Source organism: Malaclemys terrapin, chromosome 20 (assembly GCF_027887155.1).
Source record: "Malaclemys terrapin pileata isolate rMalTer1 chromosome 20, rMalTer1.hap1, whole genome shotgun sequence".
NCBI classification, from domain to species: Eukaryota; Metazoa; Chordata; order Testudines; family Emydidae; genus Malaclemys; species Malaclemys terrapin.
The window spans coordinates 19,180,865-19,194,343 of NC_071524.1; the positions used below are offsets into that span (position 1 = coordinate 19,180,865).

General features: G+C 45.8%; 1 protein-coding gene across 5 annotated transcripts in view; it reads left to right on the plus strand.

Annotated features, from left to right (window-relative positions):
* The window catches only part of LOC128826611 (leucine-rich repeat and fibronectin type III domain-containing protein 1-like protein), a 232,637-nt gene that overhangs the window by 53,728 nt on the left and 165,430 nt on the right, over positions 1-13,479 (plus strand). The window lies entirely within an intron of this gene.

A 13,479-nucleotide genomic window follows, 5' to 3' on the forward strand; every position in this document is an offset into this window, starting at 1 on the left:
AATATGATAAAATCCCCCATAGCTAAGCTTAGATGTTTCAAACAAGATTTTGTCTCCGAAGTGAGAAAATCAAGTAAAAAACCTAGTGGCATGTTCAGAGAGAGACAAATTTGCATCCTAAAGATTCAAACAAAACAAGGCACGAGATCAGTTTACTGAATTCTGCTTTTATCATTTCAAAATTTGGAATTGAGAGATTTTATTTCTCTATTTTTATGCTTGGTCCTTCAAGTTAATTACATGTACCTTGCAATCTAAATAAAATACATTAGCAGCAGTAGTAGTATTTTAGTAGCACCCACTACATGCTGTCCACACATAGGGGCCTGCCCCATAAAATGTACAGTTCTGTAGGGATTGTTTCCAGTCTGATAATTGCTTAGTCATAAAAGTCTTTTAATTTGATGCAGATATAATGCTGCATTTCTGTCTGTTACCAGGATGTTTTGTGTTTAGGAGATAGATCAGATCAGTAGAAGGCTTTGTGTTTTATTTATATTGCAGTATAAAAAAAGCCCCAATCAAGAGGTGGTCAAAGCAGATGCACAGAAAACTAAACACAGCACACGTTGACGGACAGTACAGATTAACGCCAAACCCAACATGAATGCAACTCTGCATAGTGCCAAGGAAAAAGCCCCCGTAAATAAATGAGCCTGGTACCATGGCCTAAATACAAACAGATGGATTTCATTGACCATAGACCTCAGGGTGCTGGATTAGCTACTGAAACACACATGCCCAAGGGTCTGTGCAATGTGGGAGCAAGTTGGAGTCAGGACAGCAGTCTCCAGTGTAACTGTCATCAGCTTGGTACAATCCAGGGAAGAAAGCAGGAGCTGATGGGGTGTGCTAGCTAGTGTGTAAAATACAACTGTCCCCAGTGGATGGAATCAGACCTGCTTCAGCATGTGGGATAAGGCTTGGTCTACAGTTAAAATTGAAGTTGAAATAGCTAAATTGGTGAAGGGTGTGAAAAAACCACCCCTCAGACCGATGCAGTTATGCTGCCCTAACCCCCAGTGTAGACTCAGCTATGTCAACAGAAGAATGCTTTGGTAAGTGTAGGTGCTGCTGTTTGGAGAGGTGTGTAGCCTCTATCTAAGGCAGATGGAGATAATATAGAAAGTACATCTGAACATCCATACTCTCACCATCCCGTGCAGAACAACCTGAAACGTTAGCCATTATCTTCCTCATCCCCATCACCTTCCTCATCTTCAGTGGCCATCATTCTGGCACCTCCCAAGGGCTACATCTCTCTCTCTCTCTCTCTCCTACTGCCCACAGCCTGGGATGCTACTTTTATAACCTATTACGCTGATGCTACCATGTCTAATGCATATTCAATAAGGGATTTCTCCTCTCTTCATTATTTGTATTTCCTCCCCTTCCTAATGTTGAGGTGTCCTTCTATAGATTAGTATTTTATTCATTACCCTATATGTCAATTGGTTGCATGGCACTTTTGTGGTTGGATGTTCTTTCCAAAACTTCCCAGAAGCTGGTGTTAGCTCATGTTTCTGTGGTTGGTTGGTGTCATTAGGGACAAAATTCCCCCTTACACTCTACTTCCAATTCCCCAAAACTTGGGGGTGACTGTTGAGGCCTATGAACTTTGGCATAAACGACCCAAGTCTCGTGCTAACCGTTGAAGCCAGTGTCTTACAGGATACAGGCATGTAGGTTCCTTGCATTACTACTGAATATAATAAAGGCGAGTCAGTGAATATAGTAAAGGCAAGCTAGCCCTATGGGCGACAGGTGGTATTCCTACACTGACTGAAAACCCCTTCTGTTGGTGTAGGCTGTCTCTTCACTACAGGATGGTGCCAGTATAGCTGTGCAGATATAGTCTCCATAGCCTAATCTAAGTCATCCTCTTGTGGCTGCAACTCTGAGAAGCCATAGGGAGGTCACTTAATGGGCCAGGAAAGGCCACCAAGGCTAAATGAGGCCCCAGGAAGCCGGACGTGAACAAGAAGAGAAGCAGGAAAAAGGGAGAATTGTCACCAGGAGAGCCAGCTGCTATTAAAGTGGCAGTGTGACCAGGGAAGGAGCAGCAAGCCTGCATGGCAAAGTGCTTTGATACCACGGCACCCAGCAGAGAGTGGGAGAGTCCGGTCGGTTGCATCAGTATGTGGGAAGCCAGGAAGTTGAAAGTCAGGCTCCACATTAGGGTTACCATACGTCCGGATTTTCCCGGACATGTCCAGCTTTTTGGGCTCCAAATCCCCGTCCGGGGGGAAATCCCAAAAAGCTGGACATGTCCGGGAAAATCGGACATGCGGTCGGCGGCTCGGGTGCCGGGCCGGGGGCTCGGGGGCTCAGCCAGCGGTGCTCGGGGGGGCCCGGTGCCGGGTCGGGGGCTCGGGGGGCCTGGCCGGCAGTGCCGGGCCGGGGGGCTCGGCCGGCGGCTCGGGTGCCGGGTGCTGGGCCGGGGGCTGGGCCGGGGGCTCGGCCGGCGGTGCTCGGGGGGGCCCGGTGCCGGGCCCGGCCGGGGACTCGGGTGCCGGGTCGGGGGCTCGGCCGGCGGTGCCGGGCCGGGGGCTCGGGGGACGGGCTGGGGACCTGCGGTGCCGGGGGTGGGCCGCGCCTCCTCCCCCCCCCCCACCCCCTACCCCCCCTTACCTGCTTCAGGCTTCCCGCGACTCAAATGTTCGCGGGAAGCAGGGGAGGGGGCGGAGACTTTGGGGAGGGGGCGGGGTTGGGGTGGGCGTGGGGGCGGGGCTGGGGCCCCTTTAAAGTGTCCTCCTTTCGGAGGCACTAAATATGGTAACCCTACTCCACATCCAGTTTCTTATGCCCTGTTGGTTGCAAAGCCATAGAAGGGATGGGACACAGGATATTGAGGTTATTAAACCCCACCAGATGTTGGTCTGACTTACCTGAGCTTTTACAAGAAAGCAAAATAAATAATACCTGGCACCATATTAATCCACTTCCATGAAAGAAACTGAACGACAGGGATGGGTCACTCGATAATTGCCCTGTTCTGTTCATTCTCTCTGAAGCAGCTGGCATCAGCCACTGTCGGGTGACAGGGTACTGGGCTAGATGGACATTCTTATTTTCTTATGAACTGGGAACATTTTTTTCAATCCGACTCAGATGCCATTTAGGAGTGGCAGAAGAGGTAAACCATTAGGCTCATGACAATGCAGATGAATAATCAAACTGCTGATTCATTCCTACAGTCTTCATAGACTCTTAAGATAGCTGGTCAATTTTATGCACTGCAACACCCCAGAAAGCTACTGTGGTTTGTGTGGGGTGTAGCTGCGCATTTATTGAAGCTGACAGTTACTTGGCACTCATGTGATCTTCCGAGCAAACCAACAGGCTGCGGATGAGACAGAGGGAATGAAATCTGATTTCTCACCTCTTTACTAACCTGTGCTGGTAGCAGGTTCTACCGAACTAGGAAAGAAAACCGTGTAAGAAATGTGTGTAATGCAATCTGTGAGCTCAAAAGAAAAATCCTCCAGGACTTCAGACCCCGTGCCTGTTCCTTCTGCAGCAAGGAAAACTGCATGAGCAATGTCAGTGTTGGATGGAAGAATAAAGTTAATGCAACCTAATACAGACAGACAGAACAAAATGAAGTGTCAGTAACAAAAGCACTAAATCAATTTAACTTCATAACAAGCGAATGGGACTGAAGAGGGCTCTTCCATTAGAGTACTTTTCTTTTCTTTTTTTCCTTTTTGACAGCAGCAGCTCATTTGGATCCCCTTGCATCAGTGCCATTCATGCTGTTTCAGATTCTGTTTGCTGCATTGCGATCAGTAGCTCATGCAGTTTTCCTCTTCTTTTCGGTAATGAGGTGGGCATTACATGTCTTCACAGTAAAACAAACTTAAATTTTGCATACAAATAAAAGACAGTATGAGCGATATCTGGAAATGGGCGAAACCTCCTGATTGCTGTGATAACCAATCGTTAAAGAAAAAACAAATTCATTGTTGCTGTAAAGCGTGCAAAGGAATTAAAGAAGGTACTAGGGAGTATTCTGTCCCCACTATTCATGCAGTGTGTATACGCACATATTCAGTAGTTCTCCAAGGAACAGAAAGTAATTGCATGAAATAATTTCTCTGTGTGGAGCAGGAACTGTCTTTTTATTACATGTTTGTGCAGCGACCAGAACAATGGGATTGGAAGCTTTAGGTATTACTTCAGTACAGCTATATGTCATGATAATTTAATAATGTGAAACAAGTGTTTATATTACTAAGAGGTTATTGTCTGTCCATATTATTCTGCTTCATAGGTCTCAAACCAAACACTTGTACATCTTCTGGAATAACATCTCTCATTTAAATAATACCTTTCAATTTACTGGTTCCCAAAGTGCTTTATTAGCTATATACAGCACCAGTTAATACCTCTGGGGCAGTGGGTGGCAACCAATTAATACACAGTCCATACAATAGTGACGGGGAGGGTAAATTCTGGACAAGACTTGGGCAAAACTCTGCTCTTTTTTAAAAAACAAACAAACGTGCCCCATAGGATCTTTTATGTTTGTAACGCACAAACAGGGCTGTGGTTTTTAGATTCTCCTACAAAAGATCTGTCCTCATCTGACTGCTTACAACATCATTTGTCAACTTTAAAAGAATGAAGGGTAAAGTCAACACCGTTGAGGGGATTTGAACCTGTGACATCTGGGAGCCTGATGTTTGAGCCATGCCTTTTTGAGACTCCTCGTCTATTGTTATTCGAGGTTATGGTGGGGTCTAGCAGGCAGCATATAGATTTTTGAGTACAATACATCCAATATAACCTTACATCTATAAATATTAGTAGAACACAAATGTTTTCATTCTACAGCTCACTTTGTAAGATATTTCTCATGTACTGCTTGCTTTCCCCAGACACCCATGGTACTCTGTGTGCTCTGGTGGGCATGCAGTCTACAGATGATCCATAGACCACAGTTTGAGAGTTTTTGATTTGTAGTTACATTGATGGGGTCATCAGGGAGATGCTGGCTCTGACAAGGGTCTTTCCTCATATTAGACCAGGAGCGTGAAATCAGGTAATGGGACTGGAGGAGAATGACATCAGATGCACCCAAGCCATCAATAATGCTGGGTTGAGTATTTCTAAGAAATTAAAACAGTCATAAGAAGAAACTTGTGTTCACCATTTGTATCCGGCAAGACATAGTGTTTGCCTCTGATCTGCAGACTTCACGTTGTCTGCCAGAGTTAGCAGGATCAATACAGCACTTTAGTTTTGGTTATGCTGTATTTTGAGGTCTTAAGAAGTGGATAGGCCTTCTGCACGGGGTGAATTTCATGCGTGCATGAAGCAGAGGCTGTGAATGCATACAGCATTATACATGCTTGCAGACACTAAATGATCCATATGTATCTTGCATATTTGCATCCATCTGCTATGTTCAAGTAATATTTTTCCAATTTACAAACAGCTGCTGCTATTCTGTATCCACTATTAACAGCTATGAGGCAACTCCGTTCATTTAAAAAATCACCATTTGAAGCGAGACTTGCTGTAAACTGAGTTCCTGAGAGTAGAAGTTGGTTACAACAGTAGCTCAGTCAGTCACCTAGGGGAAAGAATACCGAAGTGTCATCTCCTTGGGTGTTTCTGTCTGGATCGCTCAGCTGAGGAGAACAGCTGAGAAGGCGTGGCTGAAAGAACAGGCTGGGATCACTTGTATATTTTTCCCAGTAGAAACCAGATCTTTGTGGAATATAAGCTAAAAGAACTGATAATTAAAGTTCTGTTCTTAGTTTGCATCCATTTTTTAGCTGTGTGTTTTCTTAATTTGCAGCTCTTTGCTCCTCAAGCCAGGTATATGCTGGCCTCACCATAATTTAGAGCAGCTTCAAAGTGTCTGAAGTACACTGGTGTATAATTCATAGTTACCAAGGCCAGAAGGGACCATTATGATAATCTAATCTGACCTTCTCTATAACACAGGTCATAGAACTTCCTCAAAATAATTCCTAGAGCAGATCTTTTTAGAAAAACATCCAATCTTGATTTAGAAATTGAGAGTGATGGAGAATCCACCACAACCCTTGGTAAATTGTTCCAGTAATTTATTATCTCATGGTCAAAAATGTATGCCTTATTTCCACTTTGAATTTGTCTAGCTTCAGCTTCCAGCCACTGGGTTATATTATACATTTCTCTGCTAGACCTAAGAGCTCGTTATTAAATATTTGTTCCCCATTTGGATACTTGTAAACTGTAATTGTCACCCCGTAACCATCTCTTTGTTATGCTAAATAGTTTGAGCTCCTGGAGTGTATCACTATAAGACATGTTTTCTAATGCTTTAATCATTCTCATGATTCTTCTCTGAACCATCTCCAATTTATAAGACCATAAGAATGGCCATACTGGGTCAGACTAATGATCCTTCTAGCTTAATATCCTGTTTTCCAACAGTAGCCAGTGCCAGATGCTTCAGAGGGACTGAAAAGAACAAGGCAATTAGTGTCTGATCCATCCCCTGTTGTCCATTCCCAGCTTCTGGCCGTCAGAGGTTTAGGGACATCAGAGCATGAGATTGCATTCCCTGACCATCTTGACTAATAGCCATAGATGGACCTATCCTCCATGAACATAGCTAATTCTTTTATGAATCCCATTATACTTTTGGCCTTCACAACATCCCCTGGCAATGAGTTCCACAGGTTTACCGTGTGTTGTGTGAAGAAATACTTCCTTATGTTTGTTTTTGTACCTGCTGCATATTAATTTAATTTGTTGATCTTTGGTTCTTTCGTTATGTTCTTGCATTATGTTCACTTGTGGTGTTCACTTTCTCCACGCAATTCAAGATTCTCCACACACTATCATGTCCCCACTTAATCATCTTTTCTAAGCTGAGCAGTCCTAGTCTTTTTACTCTCTCCTTGTATTGAATCTCACATAGGTGCTGGGACTAAGGGTGCTGGGGTGCTGCCGCACCTTCTGGCTTGAAGTAGTTTCCATTACATACAGGTTTACAGATTTGTTCAATGGCTCTCAGCACCCCCACTGTACACATTGTTCCAGCATCTGTGGAAGCCCCTACTCCTAATCATTTTTGTTGCCTCTCTCTGTACCTTTTCCTATTCTAATACATCTTTTTTTCAGATGGGGTGACCAGAACTGCATGCAGTACTCCAGGTGTGGGAATACCATTTATTTATTTAGTGGCATTATTATAGTTCATCTATTTCCTAATGAGCAGATGTTTTCAGAGAACTATCCGCAATGACTTTCCTGAGTGGTCACAGTTAATTTAGACCCCATCATTTTGTATATATAGTTGGGATTATGTTTTCCAATGTGCATTACTTTGCACTTATCAATATTGAATTTAATCTGCCATTTTGTTGCTCAGTCTCACTCAGTTTAGTAACTCTTCGTGGTCAGTAATTTTATATCATCTGCAAATTTTGCCACTTCACTGTTCACCTACTTTTCCAGGTCATTTGTGAATATGTTGAACAGAACAGGTCCCAGTACAGAACTTGGGGGAACACACTATTTACCTCTTATCCCATGGCTGCTTGCTTTGCTGAAGAGCCTTTGGTGAGGGACCTTGTCGAAGGTTTTCTGAAAGTCCAAGTACACTATATCCACTGGATCACCCTTGTCTACATGCTTGTTGACTCCCAGAAAGAATTCCAATAGCTTGGTGAGGCACAATTTGCCTTTACAAAAGCAGTGTTGACTCTTCCCCAGCATATTGTGCTCCTCTATGTGTCTGATAATTCTTTACTGTAGTTTCAACCAATTTGCATAGTACTGAAGTTAGGCTTACCAACCTCTAGTTGCCAGTATTGCCTCTGGAGCCTTTTTAAAAAATTGGTGTTACATTAGCTATCCGCGAGTCATCTGGTACAGAGGCTGTTTTAAGCGATAGGTCAAAAAGCATCAGCGTCATTGGCAATCCCTCAATTCAAGGATGATCTCTACCACAGATTTACATATGGATCCTGAGATGACATAGGCGTCTGATCTTGGAACCACAGATCCGCCTGCACTAGGTACAGACGTTTCCTGGTGGGCCAGCTGCCTGCTGGGGGAGAGTTTTCTTTTTCCTTCCTTCTCTCTTTTCAGCTTCAAGGTTACATACCATAGTTAGTAGTTCTGCAGTTTCATATTTGAATTCAGAACTCTTGGGTGAATATAATCTGGTCTTGCTGATTTATCAACATCCTTCTTGAATTATGGGCACCAGAACTGGACACAGTATTCCAGCAGTGGTCACACCATTGCCAAATACAGAGGTAAAATAACTTCTCTACTCCTGCTCAGAATCCCCCCTGTTTATGCATCCCAGGTTTGAGTTAGCTCTTTTGGTCACAGTGTCACATTGGGAGCTCATGGTCAGCTGATTATCCATCACAACCCCCAAATATTTTTCAGAGTCACTGATTCCCAGGATAGTCTCCCATTCTGTAAGCAAGGCTTTTGTATGCATTCTTTGGCCTTGTCTACACTACGAGAGTAGTTCGATTTTACTTAAATCGAATTTTTGGAATCGATATTGCAAAGTCGAACGTGTGTGTCCACACTAAGGACAGTAATTCGACTTTGTGAGTCCACACTAACGGGGAAAGCGTCGACATTGGAAGTGGTGCACTGTGGTCAGCTATCCCACAGTTCCCGGAGTCCCCGCTGCCCATTGGAATTCTGGGTGGAGCCGCAAATGCCTTCTGGGTAAAAAAAATGTGTCCAGGGTGCTTTTGGGTAACTGTCGTCATCCGTCCATCACTCCCGCCCTCCCTCCCTGAAAGCGCCGGCGGGAAATCAGTTCGCGCACTTTTCTAGTCAGTGACAGCGCGGACGCCACAGCACTGCGAGCATGGAGCCTGCTGCAACCATCACTGCAGTTGTGGCCGCTCTCAACGCCTCGCAACTTATCATACACCTTTCCCTGAGGCAGATGCAGAAAAGTCAGGCGAGGAGGCTACGTCAACGCGGTGATGGCCTGAAGTCTGAGAGTAGCACAGACCTCTCAGAAAGCAGGGGACCCAGCGCCGAGAACATCACGGTGGCAATGGGTCATGTTGATGCCGTCGAAAGGAGATTCTGGGCACGGGAAACAAGCACTGAGTGGTGGGACCGCATAGTGCTGCAGGTCTGGGATGAATCCCAGTGGCTGCGAAACTTTCGCATGCGGAAGGGAACTTTCCTGGAACTTTGTGAGTTGCTGTCCCCTGCCCTGAAGCGCAATGACACCCGGATGCGAGCAGCCCTGACTGTCCAGAAGCGAGTGGCCATAGCCCTGTGGAAGCTTGCAACGCCAGACAGCTACCGGTCAGTCGCGAACCAGTTTGGGGTGGGCAAATCTACCGTGGGGGTTGTTGTGATGCAAGTAGCCAAGGCAATCGTTGATGTACTGCTGCCAAAGGTAGTGACCCTGGGAAACGTGGAGGCGATCATAGATGGCTTCGCAGCGATGGGATTCCCAAACTGCGGTGGGGCCATAGATGGAACTCACATCCCTATCCTGGCACCGGAACACCAGGCCAGCCAGTACATTAACAGAAAGGGCTACTTTTCCATGGTGCTGCAAGCACTGGTGGACCACAGGGGACGTTTTACCAACATCTACGTGGGATGGCCGGGCAAGGTTCATGACGCTCGTGTTTTCAGGAACTCTGGTCTGTTTAGACGGCTGCAGCAAGGTATTTACTTCGCAGACCACAAAATAACTCTTGGGGATGTGGAGATGCCTATAGTCATCCTCGGGGACCCAGCCTACCCGCTAATGCCCTGGCTCATGAAGCCCTATACTGGCGCCCTGGACACTGAAAAAGAACTCTTCAACTACCGGCTGAGCAAGTGCAGAATGGTGGTGGAGTGTGCTTTTGGCCATCTCAAGGGGAGATGGAGAAGCTTACTGACTCGCTGTGATCTCAGCGAAACCAATATCCCCATTGTTATTGCAGCTTGCTGTGTGCTCCACAATCTCTGTGAGAGCAAGGGGGAGACCTTTATGGCGGGGTGGGAGGTTGAGGAAAATAGCCTGGCTGCTGATTACTCACAGCCAGACAGCCGGGCGATTAGAAGAGACCAGCGGGAAGCGCTGTGCATCCGGAAGGCTTTGAAAGCAAAGTTCCTGAGTGAGCAGGGTAACCTGTGACTTTAAAGTTTGTGTATTGAGAAGCTAAACCTGCCCCCGTTTCTTTGCCCAGTTAATGTTGACTATCCTATCCAGTTACATACCCCCTTCACCCCACTTCCAACACACGTTTCAAAATAAAAATAGTTCTACTTTGTTAAAGCACACCGTTTTCTTTAATACTGTATTCGCGGGAATTTTTTAAAACTGGGACGCAGACTGTGGTGCGGAGCGGGTGTACTGTAGTGGCGCGAATGCAGCTTCTAAACTCAAGGATTGACAGGCTCCGCTGCGGTGGGATGGTTGTTTCAACGGAGCCTGTCACCCCTCCTGATAGGGACTGTGTGTATGGGGGGGTCTATGTGACTTTGTGGCAGGGGGAGGACGGTTACAGATCCCCTGCTGTGTGGCTCTGTGATCCTGCCTAAGGACCGCCGCTTAAGATCTGTAACTGCCCTCCCCTGCCACAAAGTCACAGAGCAACCCACCCCCCACCACATAACATGAAAACAACCTCCCAGACTAACCAGGGTAACTAGTCACTGCATCACTGCACTATGTATGTGCCCTGCTGCTGTGCCTGCCCCCGACTATATACCCTGCCAAAGGTGACTGTCCTGTCGAATTACCAACCCCCTATCCCCCCCTCCTCCAAAAGAACATGATGGAAACAGTAGTTAACAGAAACGTATTTTTTATTATCAACCAAACATGGAACTGGGAAAGTGAAACTTGGACGGGGGCTTGTGTCAGGCGGGAAGGAAAGAACTTGTCAAATTTTGGGGAATGAGAGCCTTCTGCTGCTCGAGCTCTCTGCAGGGGTGGAGTGAGAGTTAGCAGGGACTCTGCCGCCTCTCCTTCTGTGCACTTTGGGTGAGGGGAGTATGGGACTTGGTGGCGGGGGAGGGCGGTTAGAGATGGACTGCAGCGGGGCTCTGTCCTCCTGCCTCCGTTCCTGCAGAACATCCACAAGGCGCCGGAGCGTGTCCGTTTGCTCCCTCATTAGTCCAAGCAGGGTTTGAGTCGCCTGCTGGTCTTCCTGACGCCACCTCTCCTCCCGATCCATGTTGGCTTGGTGCATTCGGGTCAAGTTCTCCCGCCACTGGGTCTGCTGTGCTGCCTGGGCTCTGGAGCAGGCCATCACTGCTGGAGAGCTCTGCATCGTTGCCAGTGCTGCTGAGCTCGCCACGATGTCCAGACAGGAAATGAGATTCAAACTGGCCAGACAGGAAAAGGAATTCAAATTCAAATTTTCCCGGGGCTTTTCCTGTGTGGCAGTTCAGAGCATCCGAGCTCGTACTGCTGTCCAGAGCGTCAACAGAGTGGTGCACTGTGGGATAGCTCCCGGAGCTATTAGCGTCGATTTCCATCCACACCTAGCCTAATTCGACATGGCCATGTCGAATTTAGCGCTACTCCCCTCGTCGGGGAGGAGTACAGAAGTCGAATTAAAGAGACCTCTATGTCGAACTAAATACCTTCGCGGTGTGGACGGGTGCAGGGTTAATTCGATGTAACGGCGCTAACTTCGACATAAACGCCTAGTGTAGACCAGGCCTTTGTTCCTAGATGTATACATTTACATTTAGCTGACTTAAAACACATATTGGTTGCTTGGGCCCAAGCAATCCAGATCACACTGATTCAGTGACCTGTCCTCTTCATTATTTCTCAATCCCCAATTTTTGTGTCATCTGAAAACTTTCAGTGATGATTTTATGTTTTCTTCCAGGTCATTGATAAAACTGTTTAAATAGCAGAGGGCTAATAACTGATCCCTACAGGACCTCAATGGAAACATGCCCTCTTGATGACAGTTTCCCATTTACAACTATATTTCGAGACCTATCAGTCAGTTATATCACTCCCTTACTGTGGCTGGGGATCACTGAGGAACTGCTTATTCTGGCTATGTCCTCCCTGCCCATGCCTCATACCCTGGTGGACTGGGGAGACATGGGTGTACAGCTGTCTTATATGGCTTTACAGCAGCCAGAGATCCTACCACCACACACCTTCATGCCAGGGGGAACATTCAGCTCTCCTTGTAGGTCTCTCATTGCATTGTTGGAATGGAACAAAGAGGGGAGGGATAGCTCAGTGGTTTGAGCATTGGCCTACTAAACCCAGGGTTGTGAGTTCAATCCTTGAGGGGGCCATTTAGGGAACTGGGGTAAAAATCTGGGAATTAGTCCTGCTTTGAGCAGGGGGTTGGACTAGATGACCTCCTGAGGTCCCTTCCTGATATTCTATGAAAGGGGACTTGGTTTGGATCACTGTCTGGCTAATAATTAGGGTGACCAGATGTCCCAATTTTATAGGGATATTCTATGAAAGGGGACTTGGTTTGGAACACTGTCTGGCTAATAATTAGGGTGACCAGATGTCCCAATTTTATAGGGATATTCTATGAAAGGGGACTTGGTTTGGATCACTGTCTGGCTAATAATTAGGGTGACCAGATGTCCCAATTTTATAGGGACAGTCCCGATTTTGGGGGCTTTTTCTTATATAGGCACCTATTACCCCTCCCCCCCGTCCTGATTTTTTTTACACCTGCTATCTGGTCACCCTACTAATAATGATGTTGTGTATTATTATTTGAACACCCCAAAATGTTAAACACTTTACAACAGAAAAGAAGTACTCGCTCCTACCCCATGTTGCTGACAGCCAAGTAAAATAGCAATTAAATTTTAAGTAGCATTTCTGAGCTTTCCTAGTGGTTCCTCTTGGTTAGAAATGTCATATCATTTGTGACATAGCCTATGTTGGAAGAAGCCCCATTGCAAACTGTTTTCCATTCAGCTTTGTTAATTAACAATCAGATGACGTTGTTTTTAATATTTAAATAAAATATGTAGTGTTTCAAGAGTCCACAGTGAAGTTCTGCTTGAAAATAGCTTTTATTTAAACACAGGTCCCTGGTGATACCAGTCATGCAGACTTCTACTCCTTGTAGGAACCTGCACTGCATGGCTTCTTTTAAAGTGTATTCGTCTTCTTAGAGAGAAGAGACAATATGTAAAAACAGCTTTATTTTTTGTTTACCATTTTAATTTATCAGAATTGATGATGTCTCTCATTACATAGTTTTAGACTTCACAGTTCAAATTCCAATGCTTCACAAACCAATTATCTTTTGGAGTTTGTTCAGTATAATGAAGAGTCTGTCGAGTGAGCCCACAGCGCTGTGTGGCCATGCTGCATGCATTCTCTTCTATTCCATTGCCCGAAGACTGAAGCTTAATCAAAACTTCTCCACTGGGCATTTCAACTAAATATCTGTATCCACCAGAAGTGCTCTGTGCAGCTTATGCCATGTCCCAAAAACCTGCAATGCCTTGCATAGTAATTCTGTGTTTAATACTAGT